At 41.0% G+C, this 13,540-nt stretch overlaps 1 long non-coding RNA gene across 1 annotated transcript in view; it reads left to right on the top strand.

Moving 5' to 3' along the window:
- The window catches only part of LOC137974407 (uncharacterized), a 130,658-nt gene extending 117,323 nt beyond the window's left edge, over positions 1-13,335 (top strand). The window contains exons 3-4 of the long non-coding RNA XR_011117451.1: positions 11,861-12,017; positions 12,554-13,335. This is a non-coding gene — a long non-coding RNA (uncharacterized lncRNA). The remainder of the gene's footprint in view (positions 1-11,860; positions 12,018-12,553) is intronic.
- The last annotated feature ends 205 nt before the right edge of the window (positions 13,336-13,540 follow it).

Raw genomic sequence — 13,540 nt, forward strand, 5'->3', positions numbered from 1 at the left:
TTCTCCATTTAACCCATTGATATCTGGAAGTGAGACTTAACAGATTTTATTCTGTCTAACGCCAGACGTCTTTACTCGTCAAAAGGGGGTATCTTGGGGCATTTGAGGCATCAATGGGTTAAATGTTTATTCATTGCACAGCCACTAAATAACAGAGTTGAGATCTCCATGCATTGACAGGAAAAATCACCTGGCATTAGACACAGAAAATTAATTAAACATGAAGACGCACTGCAAAAGGGTCGTTTCATGCTCTGCTTTCATTCAATTTCATTCAAACAAGATGTACAAGATGGCAATCAACAGACAGAGGGAAAGAGACAGAATCCCTAAAAGATATTTCCAGCTCAGGAAAAATGGTTGGGAATTTTAAAAAAATAATGACAGATAACATCTAACAGCATAATGCTATTAGGGGCTTTTATTGCACAAATTATCACAAAGCTCTACATGTATATGCATTCACAGTTGATTGACAAATCATCCACGTAAGTCTAAGGTACCATGCCTTTTATAGTGGTCGTGTTTAAGTGGCCCACTTAGGAATGAAATGGACCTACCAGTACCAGGATTCCAGACAAGTTTGTAACGTAAGGTATCAACAATGAATTCCAGGAAGTCAAATTTCCACAGCTGTCACCAAACAATTATAAATTTTTGCAGTAATTAATTTGGCAGGTCATGAAGCTGACCTTGTAGGGTTATTGATGCAAGACCCCACCCACCAATGTGGCCTGAGTTCATTTCCCAGACTGGTTTATGTAGCAGCTCTCATAATGTATAACATGATTAATTTGGTTCGCTACCCTAGCCAAAAACAAAAGACTAAAGAAATGAAAACAATGACTTAGACTCAAAAACAATTATAGAAGCTGCTTAGAATACCAAACAATAGCAGGTTACGAGAGCTGCTATACTACTGCCCAGACTTGGCGTCTGCTGCGAGAGGTTTTTCTCTGGGTACTCCGGTTTTCCCCGCTCCTCAAAAACCAACCTGCATGTACATGTATGATTGTGATTTCTGTGCAGTGTCCTCAATTATTTAGTGCCTCAGCCCTAAAATTATACATGACACTTAAATAAAGTTTTATTAAAGCTGGTTTCATTATTGGTACAGATTTCTAAATGGCGAACTCCTACAAGACTATTATGAATTAATCTCACTGAATAGAGCGGTCTTCAATTAAGTGTCGAAAGTAATTAGCGAATTGTATTGGTTTGAATTAATTCACTCACTGATTGGTTTAAAGTTCTCATGCCACTTTTTTAACCAATCACGAGTGAAACCAAAACCAATCATTGCTTGCGCATGCACATTGCCTGTGCTGTGTCTCGGCTATGTGTGATTACTTCGAGTTTTGATTGGTTTACTGGATGGGTCTCCATCCTTTTTGATTGGCCAAAGTAATTACTTTGGTTTTGGTTTTACGACACTCGATTGAAACTCGTAAGTTAATTGTAAGTCATCTCGTTCTACAGAAGCGTTCAACAAGTTTACATGTGCTGTCCATATTATTGAGTTGCCCATTTTTTGGCCAGTGCTGTTCACAGCACTGTGATCACCCTAGGCAACCCTGTGAATATATTCATGCTAATTATCCAGTCAACATATCTGCAGCAGACATTTTCTTGCAGATCTGCATGTTCCTGCATTGTTCACTATCTGTCACATATCTGTGACAGATATGAAAATGAGGCCAAATTCCTATCTGTTACAGATACGTCACAGATAGTTTTTTGCAGATATATCACAGATATTCTACAGAACTGATATGTATATATGTCACATATCTGTCAGTTTGGTAAGGGTTATTAAATAACAAAAGCTTCTAGCATTATTTTGTGTGCAGAGATTTCCTTCACTCACTGTTTGCACCCAAAGCTACATTACAATCTTTTGTTACATGGTATTTTGGCCGCACACTTCAGATATTTCCATTTTTCCTGGAAAGTTTGCCCAACTTCCAGCACTCATTAAAGCTCTAATAAAAATTTTTATCCTAGACAACTCAAACTTTAGTATTTCGAATTTAAATCATTTAACTTTCAAAAAGTGCAGAAACAACTTTCGCCTCACAGGCATTTTAAATTTAACCTATTTAACTATTGTTTCTATTATGTTTAAAAAATACAATGTGCATTTGTTTTTCGATAATATTACTAACGAGTATGTCCAGCATTTTGGAAGACTTAACTTAAAGTTTACATTTTGGGCCAGATTATGAAGGCACTTTTTAATGATATTTTAGAATAAAATAGATGTTAATGCTGGTAAGCAAATACTGGGCAGCGCCTGGGAGGAGAGCGTGACTTCCCATCACGTGACTACCTTTTTGGCTATTTCATTCATCCCACCATGCGAGCCTTCTCAGTTTGACATTTCCAAAGCTCAACTAGTTCTGTTTTTTCCGTTGAGCAATTTAATCTTTGCTGGGGAATTTGCTGACCTCACAAACGCGGTTTTTTACGCCCCTTGCTATCTCAAACCTTTTATTTATTACTGGAACTCGGGAACAATTTATTGAACGGCTTCACACCGTTGTTCCTTCCGCACCATCTTGTAGCTCGCGTACACCAAGCGTCCATCTGACCCGCAGAGAAACGTTCACGCTCCACCGTGAACCCCCTTTACTTCAAGTGCCTCTGCTGAGGAAGTTTCATCCTATATAGACCCACCAATTGTCACCATCCCTGACGATGCGCTGCTTGAAACAGCGGTCAAAACGGTCAAATTTTATTCCAAGATGGCGTCCAAGCAAGAAGAGCTTCACACACAGACACGTCCCCAACCACGTTAGCCACTCTTATTTCCATCATCGTGGACGAAAATCGAGGAATCTACCGCCCAATCAGTTCCTGCTCCAACCTCAATAGCCTCCGCCTCAATCTGTGCAACCTCGACAAACTCCCGCCATTTGCTACTCACCGACGACTTCGACTTCATCGCCAGCCTTCTCAACCATCCCAGTGCCAGCAACAACATTCCTTCCCCATTTTTCAAGGACAGTCGCCGTTATCAGCACATGTTCCAACCAAAGTTAAACGCGCAACATTAAAGGGTGAGTATGTTGAGTTTGTCGCCGTGCTGCCAGAAAACTCGCGCCTTTCAGATAACGACCTTCCCGGGCTTTCCATTTCCTTTATCGGTAAACCACAAAGAGTTCCCCCCTCCTCTCGGAAAAAGTAAGCCCAGCTCGATTCTTGTCGGCATTTTCTGTATGGTTTTCTCAGGGGTGGATCCAGGATTTTTCATGAGTGATTTGCACCAACTAAACTAGGGGGGTTTGGGGGCATGCTCCCCCAAGACAATTTGAAATTTGGTGCTCTCCGAATGCCATTTTCCCGCACCATCATAACATTGGCCTTGACAGTCATCCATAGATAGTCCTAAATCAGCTACAGCACCAATTATTAAATCTTTGAAAGCTGCTCCTGTCGTTCCATCCTCACAAAGGTAGAATCCCACAAATCCTTCTCTGACTGTTTTGTTTGAATCAAGAAATCTGATCACCACTGAAAGATTTTCTTTGTTTGATTCGTCAGCTGCTTCGTCAGACATAATAGAAAAATATTTGCTCTCCCTGATTTCCTGCGACAAATTATTCACTATGATAGCACCCACAGTTGTAATCATCTCGTTTTTGACGGGTTTTAGAAATATGTCGCATTTCTGGGTGCAGTTTTCAAGTGATGTTGCAGTGTTTGGTCGCCGCTGTCAATTCGAAATTCTAATAGTGCCTGAAAGTTTCCAGAAAGACTGGCATTTTGTGGATTATCATCTCGTGGACCTCTGAGGGCTATGTTGTTTCTTTTGCAAAAAATTATTGTCTTGAACAGGGATTTCAGAATTTCGCGATTTCTTTTGATTTGTTGTTGAAGTAAGCTGTTTATCTGTCGATCAATTGGGAGCGATTCTCTTGTCATATTTCTCAAAAAAAATTATAACAAGGATAGTTGATTTCGTGAACTGCAATAAAGGGCTAAAAAAATAAGGTTTGGAAGAAATTTGAGTGATTTCTGCAGGTCACTTGAACTACTCTGGATCCACCCCTGGTTCTGCACTTCTCACTTCTTTTTCCCAAAGGGTGGTAGAGATGTTCCCCTATCAAGCGACCATTCGATTACCCAAGGGAAGTTGCGGGCTTGGCATGGCCTTCCTACGATGTTGACTTTCGTAGGAAAACAGCCACAAACCTCCCCCTCTAAAACAGACATCTAACCCAGGGTCCAAATTAACTTGTGCATTTTGGCCTGTTTTATGGATACCAGAAAGCAACGACCGCATGGTCTTGTGTATGTGTCAAGCATTATCTTTTCGCTTTCAAAAGCGCACATTTTGGAGAGAAAATGTATCCGACCTCGAATGTACATGTAATAATGAAATCTATCTGCCCCCTAGTTTGTCGAAAATTTCAGCTACAGAAACACTAGTCACACCCTGTCGAACACAATCCGCCATAGTGGTACATTGCTCACACCAGTCCTTGAATCTCTTTACTGAGTTGTTTTTCCCCCTGCAATACATATTTTATGAGAAACAACGGCTTGTGACGTTATGGAGGCTGTTAACGGAAAAACTCCTTCATTTCTATTTCAAAACAGTCTCAGGATCAAAAGTAAGACATCTCTTGGCAAACAGATCTGACCTTAACAATGGCGACCAGTTGTGAAATTCTGGTCGCCAGTACTCAATTTTTTAGTTGCATTAGCAACCAGGAAGGCGCAATTTCAGACCCCGTAACCTGCCTCCAGAATAATCCCCATTCACCCCTGAGGGAGCTCCAGGGAATGGCCCGGAAAGACCACTACTACTTTTACACAGCCCTTCCCGTTGGCCTACGGAGTGCCCCTTCATTTTTAATCAGCTTTCCGTATCCCCCCCCCCCCTCCCTGTTCGACCTGCTCACAAGGTCACCCTGATCCCTTTTGTTACTCATCTGTGCAATACAGGCTCCTACGGCACGATTATGTTTATCTGGCAGCACTTGACAACCTTCACATTGAGTCTGGCTGTCTCCTGGACATTCTGGCTATGCCAGTCCTTCACAAAAGTTTGAGAGGGATCAAGCTCTCCCATGGGAATGCAAGAAGGCTTGCCACCTGATCACCTCATCAGTTCTCCATAGCATCTAAGTATACTAAGTTACAACCTTTTAAGTCTACCAAATGTTGACTCCTTTGTGTTATGGGCTGCATTTACCCTTTCATTTTTTGGCTTCTTAAGAAGCAGCGAATTTACCTGCAATGGCAATTTCGACCCTCAGTCCCACCTTGCTAGAACAGACATTTCTTTCCATCCCAACATCCTTCACCCTACTTCATTTGACACTGCAATTTAAAAGTCCAAAACTGACCCTTTCTGGGAGACAGCCAGGCTCAGTTTTGCAAGGTCAAACTCAGACCTTTATGCATCGTCTGCCCTGCAAGATTATATGCTCAAAACCGCTACTCAAGACCCCTGGCCAGCTACTCTTCAGCTTCTCCTGCGGACCATATCTCACCCAGACTTCACACACCAACAACTTATGGTCTCTCTTAAACCTCTGTGACAATGACAGCTCCTCCTCTGCCTCTCACAGCTTTAGTATTGGTGCTGCTACAACCGGCAGAATCACTGGCATTTTCAACTGGCTCTTCAAATTCTGGGTCGCTGGAATCCTAACACATACCAAGCTTACATCAGGACTCCAAAGGAAACAATATGTCAGGTTCCTCAGTCATTGGCCTCTTGCTCCTCCTGCTAACAACCCCCTGGAATCCTTGAAAGCACTTGAGTATCTCATTGAAACTTGGATTTTTCTAACAATCAGTAATGATCTATGACAGTTCCTTGGATAACTTAATTCATATTTTCCTGTATTGTCCTGAACCTACAGTGTTTTCACCTATGGGTACAGCAATCATGTTGGCATCCCCCTGGAAGCCTGCTGTGTGCGTTTGCTCCCCCCCCCCCTCCCCCACCCTCATTTCTCCTCGATACGATTGCCTTTCATCCCCTTTTCAGCCACATGCCAGCCATCACATGGATGAAAGCACTATCCTAAGCTTAATGCCATGTTTCTCCTTTAAAACAAAAAAGGAAAAAGGCCCATTCGGCACTTGAGGGCTTTCTGTGACATTCTCTTTCCTTAGGCTTTCTGCCCTCTCAAGTTCATGTAGTACTATTGGAAATGACTATTTTGACGGAAATGTTTTGCACGAGGGTCCTATCCCCTCCAGCTGAATGTTTTGTGTGAGGGTCCTATCCCCTCCAGTCGAATGTTTTGTGCGAGGGTCCTATCCCCTCCAGTCGAATGTTTTTTTTGCGAGGGTCCTATCCCCTCCGGTCAAATGTTTTTTGCAAGGGTCCTATCCCCTCCAGTCAAATGTTTAGTGCGAGGGTCCTATCCCCTCCAGTCAAATGTTTAGTGCGAGGGTCCTATCCCCTCCAGTCAAATGTTTAGTGCAAGGGTCCTATCCCTTCCAGTCAATTGTTTTGTGTGAGGGTCCTATCCCCTCCAGTCTCTATGCGATGCCCATTGGCTTTGGTTTTTTTTTTTTTTTTTTTTTTATTGATGTTTTTTTTTTTTTTTTTGCTCATGTCGTACTTTCGACCCCTATCTCCACTCGTCGGTTCTCTACTTTCACCTTTGGGGCAGGCAATGTTTGCTTTTCGCTATTGCAACTCCGTGGAGATGGGGTCATTTTTGTCCCTGTCAAATTGGGAGCAAAACCACTAAATGGGCTTCGCACAGGGCACTCCTCGTTTATCTCGGCGTTTTGGGCGGGGAATTGCTGCCTGCGGCACCCCTTCAGCCCTGTGCTGAAGCCCCGTTAGGGAGGGGGCATAATAGTTACTCTGCTGGACTGGGTTAACTTGGCCCCAGGACATTATGCCAGCAACTATGCCCGCCTTGCAATACAGGCATGAGGCACCCCCTCGGCTAGTTGCCGAGGCCCCTCATCCGGTGGTCCATACCGGCGGTGGGTATTATCCGAGCCTTGCCAGTACATTCCCTGCCCCTCGTTTACGCCCAAGTTGTGTGTATTGTCTTTTATTGCGCACCAAAGCATTAATTAGAAGTCTTCCATATTTTTATTATTCTCTAATGTCCACCACTCTTGGTTTCAAAGATGGCTGTTTGTAGTGATGATGCTTTTATCTTTGACTTGTGTCTTGATATTGAAGTTGGTTGTACATGTACGTGTACTTTAATTTTGGCCCTGCTGTTCTGTAGAATGGGCATTGTAAGCCTATTGCGATCTTTTCCAAAGTTCACAAAAGCTATTGCAAGGGCTGCGACTGATGCTTGTCATCTTGATTTGAAATGATGTTTCTGTAAATTTGCAAATATTTCATATAGCATGCCCAAAAATTCTTATCTGTTGTTCTAAGCTTCAGTTCGATGTCATCGCTTACTTGTCAGTGAAGTCTTATTCATAATTATGTTCTCTAATTCAAATTCATCATCAATCTTGGAGTCCTTTTCAGGCGAGTGGATGCTACATTGTGCCTCGTCTGGCGTTTCACAAAGAGATTTGACATTTATAGGGGCAAATCGGTCACCACTGGCCATTTCCATTTTAGCAAGAAGCTTTTAACAGAGATGAACAAATTGTTATAATTGAAGTTCTTTGTGATTTCCAATGGCAAGTTTGCTAGGCTGAATCTTTCTTCTGGTCTCTGTGGAATAAAGTTGATACCGGCAATACCATAATTTTATTTGGTGCCACTGCAGCTTGATGAGCACAGGGATTGCCATTTCTTCCCATAGGGCAGCTACATATTCTACTTCTGCAATCTACCTCATAGCTTACTTCTTAAGCAGTTCTGCTTTGAAAAAAGTTGGTAACACTTGTAGTGGTCTTCTCTTCATACAGCGATCAACTTGGTGAAGCTCTTCATTTCCTCGACTTTACAACAAGGATTTGGATGATAGTGACATTGAAAGTGAAGAGGAGAATTTACAACAGTCAGAAGTAGTTTGTTTGATAGTGTGAAGCTGGACTGTAGAAGCTGTTGCACCAAAACACTAGGGAGCCAGATAGAGATTTTCCAAATGCAAGGGCAAGCAATTTTCTTTTAAAATACATTTGAAGGTCTTCTGTGATAAACTTGAAGAGTTCAATGAAATTGTAGGCCCGCATTCGTTGTAAAACCACACTCTTAAATATGTTGATCATGGATTCAGTGTAATTGTCAGAGTTATTTCGTCTGGTGATTACATGTAGATTTTTGCAATGGCAAAGAGCCCACTCTTGCTGCCCTTTTAAAGATCTTTTTTCATACTCTTGGTAACAATTGGGATATTTTGCAGTAACCATATCAGTTACATTGTAATACAGATTCTGCTGCTTGGAGGAGTTCTTACAAGTTTTTGAAAATGTCCCATTAAGTGTTGATGATCATCTCTATTTATGTTGTTGCTGGAGTTATATAGCCAACGCCAGACAGCTTGCAGGAAGTGGAAAGTACAGAGCAGTATTATTACTTCTTTCCAGGTGTCCAAAGTCATCATCAGTCATAAAAATACCTGGACCTGTTTTTGGTCCTCTGCCACCAAAGGCATGTGGAGGTAACATATTTTGTACTTTTTCAAGACATTGCCTTATGACATGCTGTGATTGCCCAGATGTAATCCACACACCTACATTTGTAGTGGCAGTCAGCACCAGCAGGGTGATGTGTGCACATGAGATATTCAAGGTTATTGTGTGGGCTCTGCTCACACTAAGTTGTCATCCACAGTATTTGTCGGTATACGAGTCTGAATTGTCAAGACTTTGCGGAGGTTTGGGTGCTAGTGCATGGATAGAAGTGGTGGCCATCTTGTTGCCTTTCTGTTTGCTGTGAGTTGTGTCCACGATGTGCTGCTTTTGAGAAAATTTTGCTTTGTTTTCCCCAGCTTTGAGACACCAACTAAAGGAAATTGGTCTTTCATTTTTGGCAGGTACTGAATGTGGACATTTTCAATTTGTTTGGATTTATCAAAAATCTGGCTCTGTAATTTCCTAAAACGAAAACAATTGCAATCTCATTTCTTTCGTTATCTTTTTCAGCTGTTGATAGAGGAGAGTTATTTTGCTCATGCAAGCAAACATTTATCGTCCTGAAGATTCAGTGCGGGTTACACCACGTAATTGGTGTCGTTTTAGTTTTCTCGCAAGCCAACATTTGTACGGTCTACATTGTAATATTATTGTGCGGGTTCAACAACAGAATCTCAAAGTGTCTGCTAAATGTTACAGACTGAAATACATGTAATTATAATTATTGCTTTTTGTGCGTGCACTGAACTTGGTCTGTTGAGAGAATTTTTATTAACACATTGACTCCTGGGGTTTCCCCATTGACGAGCAAAATCGTGTGGGTTTAGCAATAAATACTCAGATGTTAAACAGAATAAAGTACTAAGTCTGGGTGGGTTATGCCAGAGTAGGCGGCAAAGGGTTAATGGGACAGTTTTTCAGCGAGTGATTAACCCACTGACTCCTGTGGTTTCCCCATTGAAGAGTAATTTTAGGCGTGAGACAGTAAAATACTACGTCTGACCGGCTTAGGCCAGTGTACATGTATATAGGCATCTTTTTAGCAGCCTCTTGTTTTTTTTGGTCAGCTTTTTTCGTTTGCACTGGCATAATATATTATATACCATATTGTAAATGAAACCCGCTTTCCAGTTCTTGTGCGACCACCACTTTCCATGTTGTATTTTATGTTAGATGATGTCGCAAGTGTGGACATCCAGTTGTCTACAAATATACTTACAAGTCATGTCACATTCTTGATACAGAACTGCACTCTTAAGGTACCTTCCAATACTGAAAGATCTTCAAATTCAGTTCATTTACATTCATATTCTGTTGGCAAGATGGTACATGTAGCAGCCTTTGAAGGTACAGTAGATCTCTAGTGTTGGATTTTTTTCTTTTGGGTGGCACAGTGCAAGAGTAACAATGATCTTCATTTATGCGAGTCGACTGGGAGTTAGAAAGAGTTGATGGATTCTTCTTTTCACTAGTAATATTTCCCTTATTACTGGTAACACTGTGCACTGGACAGGTGTAGAATTTCAACTTGCATTGGAAGCTTGAGTGTCTGAAGAGGTATTGTTTGGAGCTTTTCCTGACACAGAAGTTGTGTGGTCAATAATTAAGCTATGATTGTCTATGAAGATTTTAGTTTCAGATTTCCCTGCCCCATTAGTTGTGTAATTCCTTGTCAATCTTGGTTGCCCAGCATAGTTTTTCCTGAAGCTTTATCTGAAAGATTTTTTGGGTTGTAAGTTGTAGCTTGGTTTGGGTTGTCAGGGAGTTAGGGTTATAAAATCAGGCGATTATTGCTTGTCCATAATGTCCAACAGTGTTTCATTTGAAGCATTTTCTGACCCACTTTCTGTCTTGCAAGTTGAAGTGTGCTTGTCCAACAGAATAATGTTTGGGTCTTTCCCTGACACAGTTGTTGTGTAGTCAGTTGAAGCATCCTCCTCAGTAAGGAAAAAGACAAAAGGAGGCTCTGCTCACAGGCTGCTTGATTGTCTAACAAGTTTCCATTTAGGGCTTTCCCAAAACCAATTGTTTTCATGGCAGTGGCAGCTTAGTTTGATGTTGATTTGCCAGTCTGAGAGCACTGGTGTTTCCTCTTGGATGCAGGTTTTCCATTTGGCTTTGTACTTAATTACAGGAGTGAAAGGGTTAAAGGTATTTTATTTTTATGCTTTTCAGAATATTTCACATGTACTGTACGGAGACAATGAATTCCATACTATGTTGAGTATGAGAAAGTAACGAAAAGTAACCATTAAATTTTGATCTTGAGTAAAATCAAGTGGCAATCCTAGGGCAATGTGCTCTGCCTACGTGGCTTCAAACACCCCACATTCGTCACTGTTGAGCTGCTGTGCAATGTGAGATGAAGGAATTACAAAATACTTCCAGTTCTTCAAGGTCCAAGTATTGATCCCATTGATGGAGGCACAACATGTTAGGAAGTTATTGACTCTAGAAAATGCCATTTTTGCACCTGCGCCATCGTACAGAGAACCCAGATAGACTGAAAAGTTCTCTTCCAGGTTCACAACAACTAGGCACCAGTGCCTGCCATGGCTGAATGGTGCAAGAATGACCTCTGAATGTTGAATATTTGGATAGAGGTGATGAAACTTGTACTTCAGATATTTTTCTTTGGAAGGTGTTGCCATTCTCAAAAACATGTCTGAGTTGAGAGTAGGTACTTTGTTACCAGCTGCAGTGCCCTTCTCCGTATTGATACATGTAAGAAGGATGTTAGACAGCCAGAAACCTTCCTCTTCTTGCCTGGGCAAAAGTCTATAATGGTCGCCACCTTCCCAGCCACATGTTCTGGAGTGTTGTGGGATGGTATGTTCCGTGGTTTCAATCAGTTTGGCTTGTTCTTTCTCTGATTCACATATTGGTGTATACTGAAGACCTGGGTAATTTTTTGCTATTTCTTTTTTTTTTCTGCAATTTTATTCACAGGACGAACACTTACAGTACTAACATTACACTACTTATACTTACACTTGTCCATTTATACCTGCACAAGTCACAATACATAAGAGCAAAATACAAAACATAACAATATGTTCCTAATAACACTGCACTATCACTAACAATCCATTTTACATTACAATATAGACCTTATTCATAAATGGCGGTCACATTTATAATTCTTTTGTCCACGTGCAAATTAGCCTACCAAGCCTCATTTTAGAGCAAGAATTCTTTTCAATTCACTGTAGGGTATCAAGGCTTGGTAGGCTACTTTGCACTTCGACAAAAGAATTATAAATTGACAGCCATTTGTGAATAAGGTCTATCTTTTTATCGATATGTCTCTATCTTTTGCGGTTCTACACAGGTCTGGATTTCTTATATCACACCATGGCTCCTTCATGGGGGGCGCTTCCATGTTGGACTTGGATTGTTTCGTGGCTTTGTAATCTGACAGGCTGCTGCTCAGTGTCACAACACCGGTGTTGTCAGAAAAATCTCTTTCATACACTGTAGAACACCAGGTAGGCTTTTTCATTGATAGCTTCAATTGTACTACACCTTTTGATGTGAGTGGCATCTGCAAAGTAGCAAGACCAATTTCTCTTCATGTAACACACATAGTGGCCAGAGAAAAGTTTGTTGCCAGTGTGCACCACCACAGCAACAAGCTTGTAGGACACTGGTGAGATTTCAGTTGACTGGCACTTGTCAGGGGTTTGTATCTCACAGAGCAGCACCATGTCATCATATTTCACCATGTTCTGGTCCGGAGCTTCTTACCATTCGAACTGAATCGCATTTATTGTGCAATGATTATTTTCCACTGAATTTATTAATTATTTAGATTAATCTGTAAGCCAAAGTCTTTTTGTTCTTTAAATTACTCATTCAGCACCTGTCATAAACAGTTTAGATTGCATTTACAAGACTAGACTTGTACTACATGCTGTCTTTCCCTGCCATTGAGAGTATGTACATGTAATGTGTTAGTCAGTTAGCACTGCAGTCATTAAGTCCCCAGTACTGATGCTGATCATGTATGCTGTATTTCTTGTAGGTCATCACACAGAACGTACCTTTACAATGAAGAGGAAGAAGGGTTTCCATTGTAGAGAATGCAACTCACTTTGTTGCATGTCAAGCATAGTTCAAGTTTCACTTCTCAGATTGAAGAAAAACATTTTTAGAAATGACAGATCACTATGCTGGGGTATGAAACCACTGTTTTGGCTTTCACTGGTTTTGTAACCCAGCTCACAGCAAAATTCTTCAAAAAAACTCAGCAGCATACTGCTGCTTTCCTTTCTGAAAATCTGAGTTGATGCTTGGAAGCATGCAGATAAGTGAGTTGGGATGAACTAACCCAGGAGCAGTCTTGTCAGTCAGGCACGGATTTGGTACTGCATACTATGCAGGGCTTTCCTGTGGAACATTATTTATTTTTGTAAGGTACTTATCACGCAATATAATTTGCCTTGTCATAATTATGTCATTTGATTGGTTGTTGGAAGCATTTTTGACAATAAAAAAAGGCCACCAGAAATTAAGTATGTCTAAATGTTCTGAAAAAAACAGGTAAAACGTGTCCACCAAAGTATGCATTAATTGCAAAGTTTACCAACTGAAGTTGGCTTTTATTGGTAAGGGGACTGGTATCACGGAGGTGGTTTTTGTTTTTTTGCAAAGAACACTTACATTCTTGGACAATCAACTTGCACTTGTTCTTGGACAATCAACAAATTGTTGTGAACCCAAACCTACATGTATGCATTCAGTAATTTTAAGTCATGGACATCCATTATTATAATACATGTAGGTAGTTCTTTTGCACATATACATGGAAGGTTAGCTAAGTCAATCTTTATTTATTTATTTATTTGCACATTCGTCATGTACACTGTATATAATGATAAAGAGATGACATGATAGAGTGTTTTCACAGGGCGTCACAGCGGCCATGTAAAGAAATGACAGCCATGCTAGTGTACCAAGCTAATCCTCTGGGAATTGAACTCTGTTTTCATTCAGATACCTTCTTTTGTTT

The sequence above is a fragment of the Montipora foliosa genome, chromosome 10 (genome assembly GCF_036669935.1).
Source record: "Montipora foliosa isolate CH-2021 chromosome 10, ASM3666993v2, whole genome shotgun sequence".
Lineage (NCBI taxonomy): Eukaryota > Metazoa > Cnidaria > Anthozoa > Scleractinia > Acroporidae > Montipora > Montipora foliosa.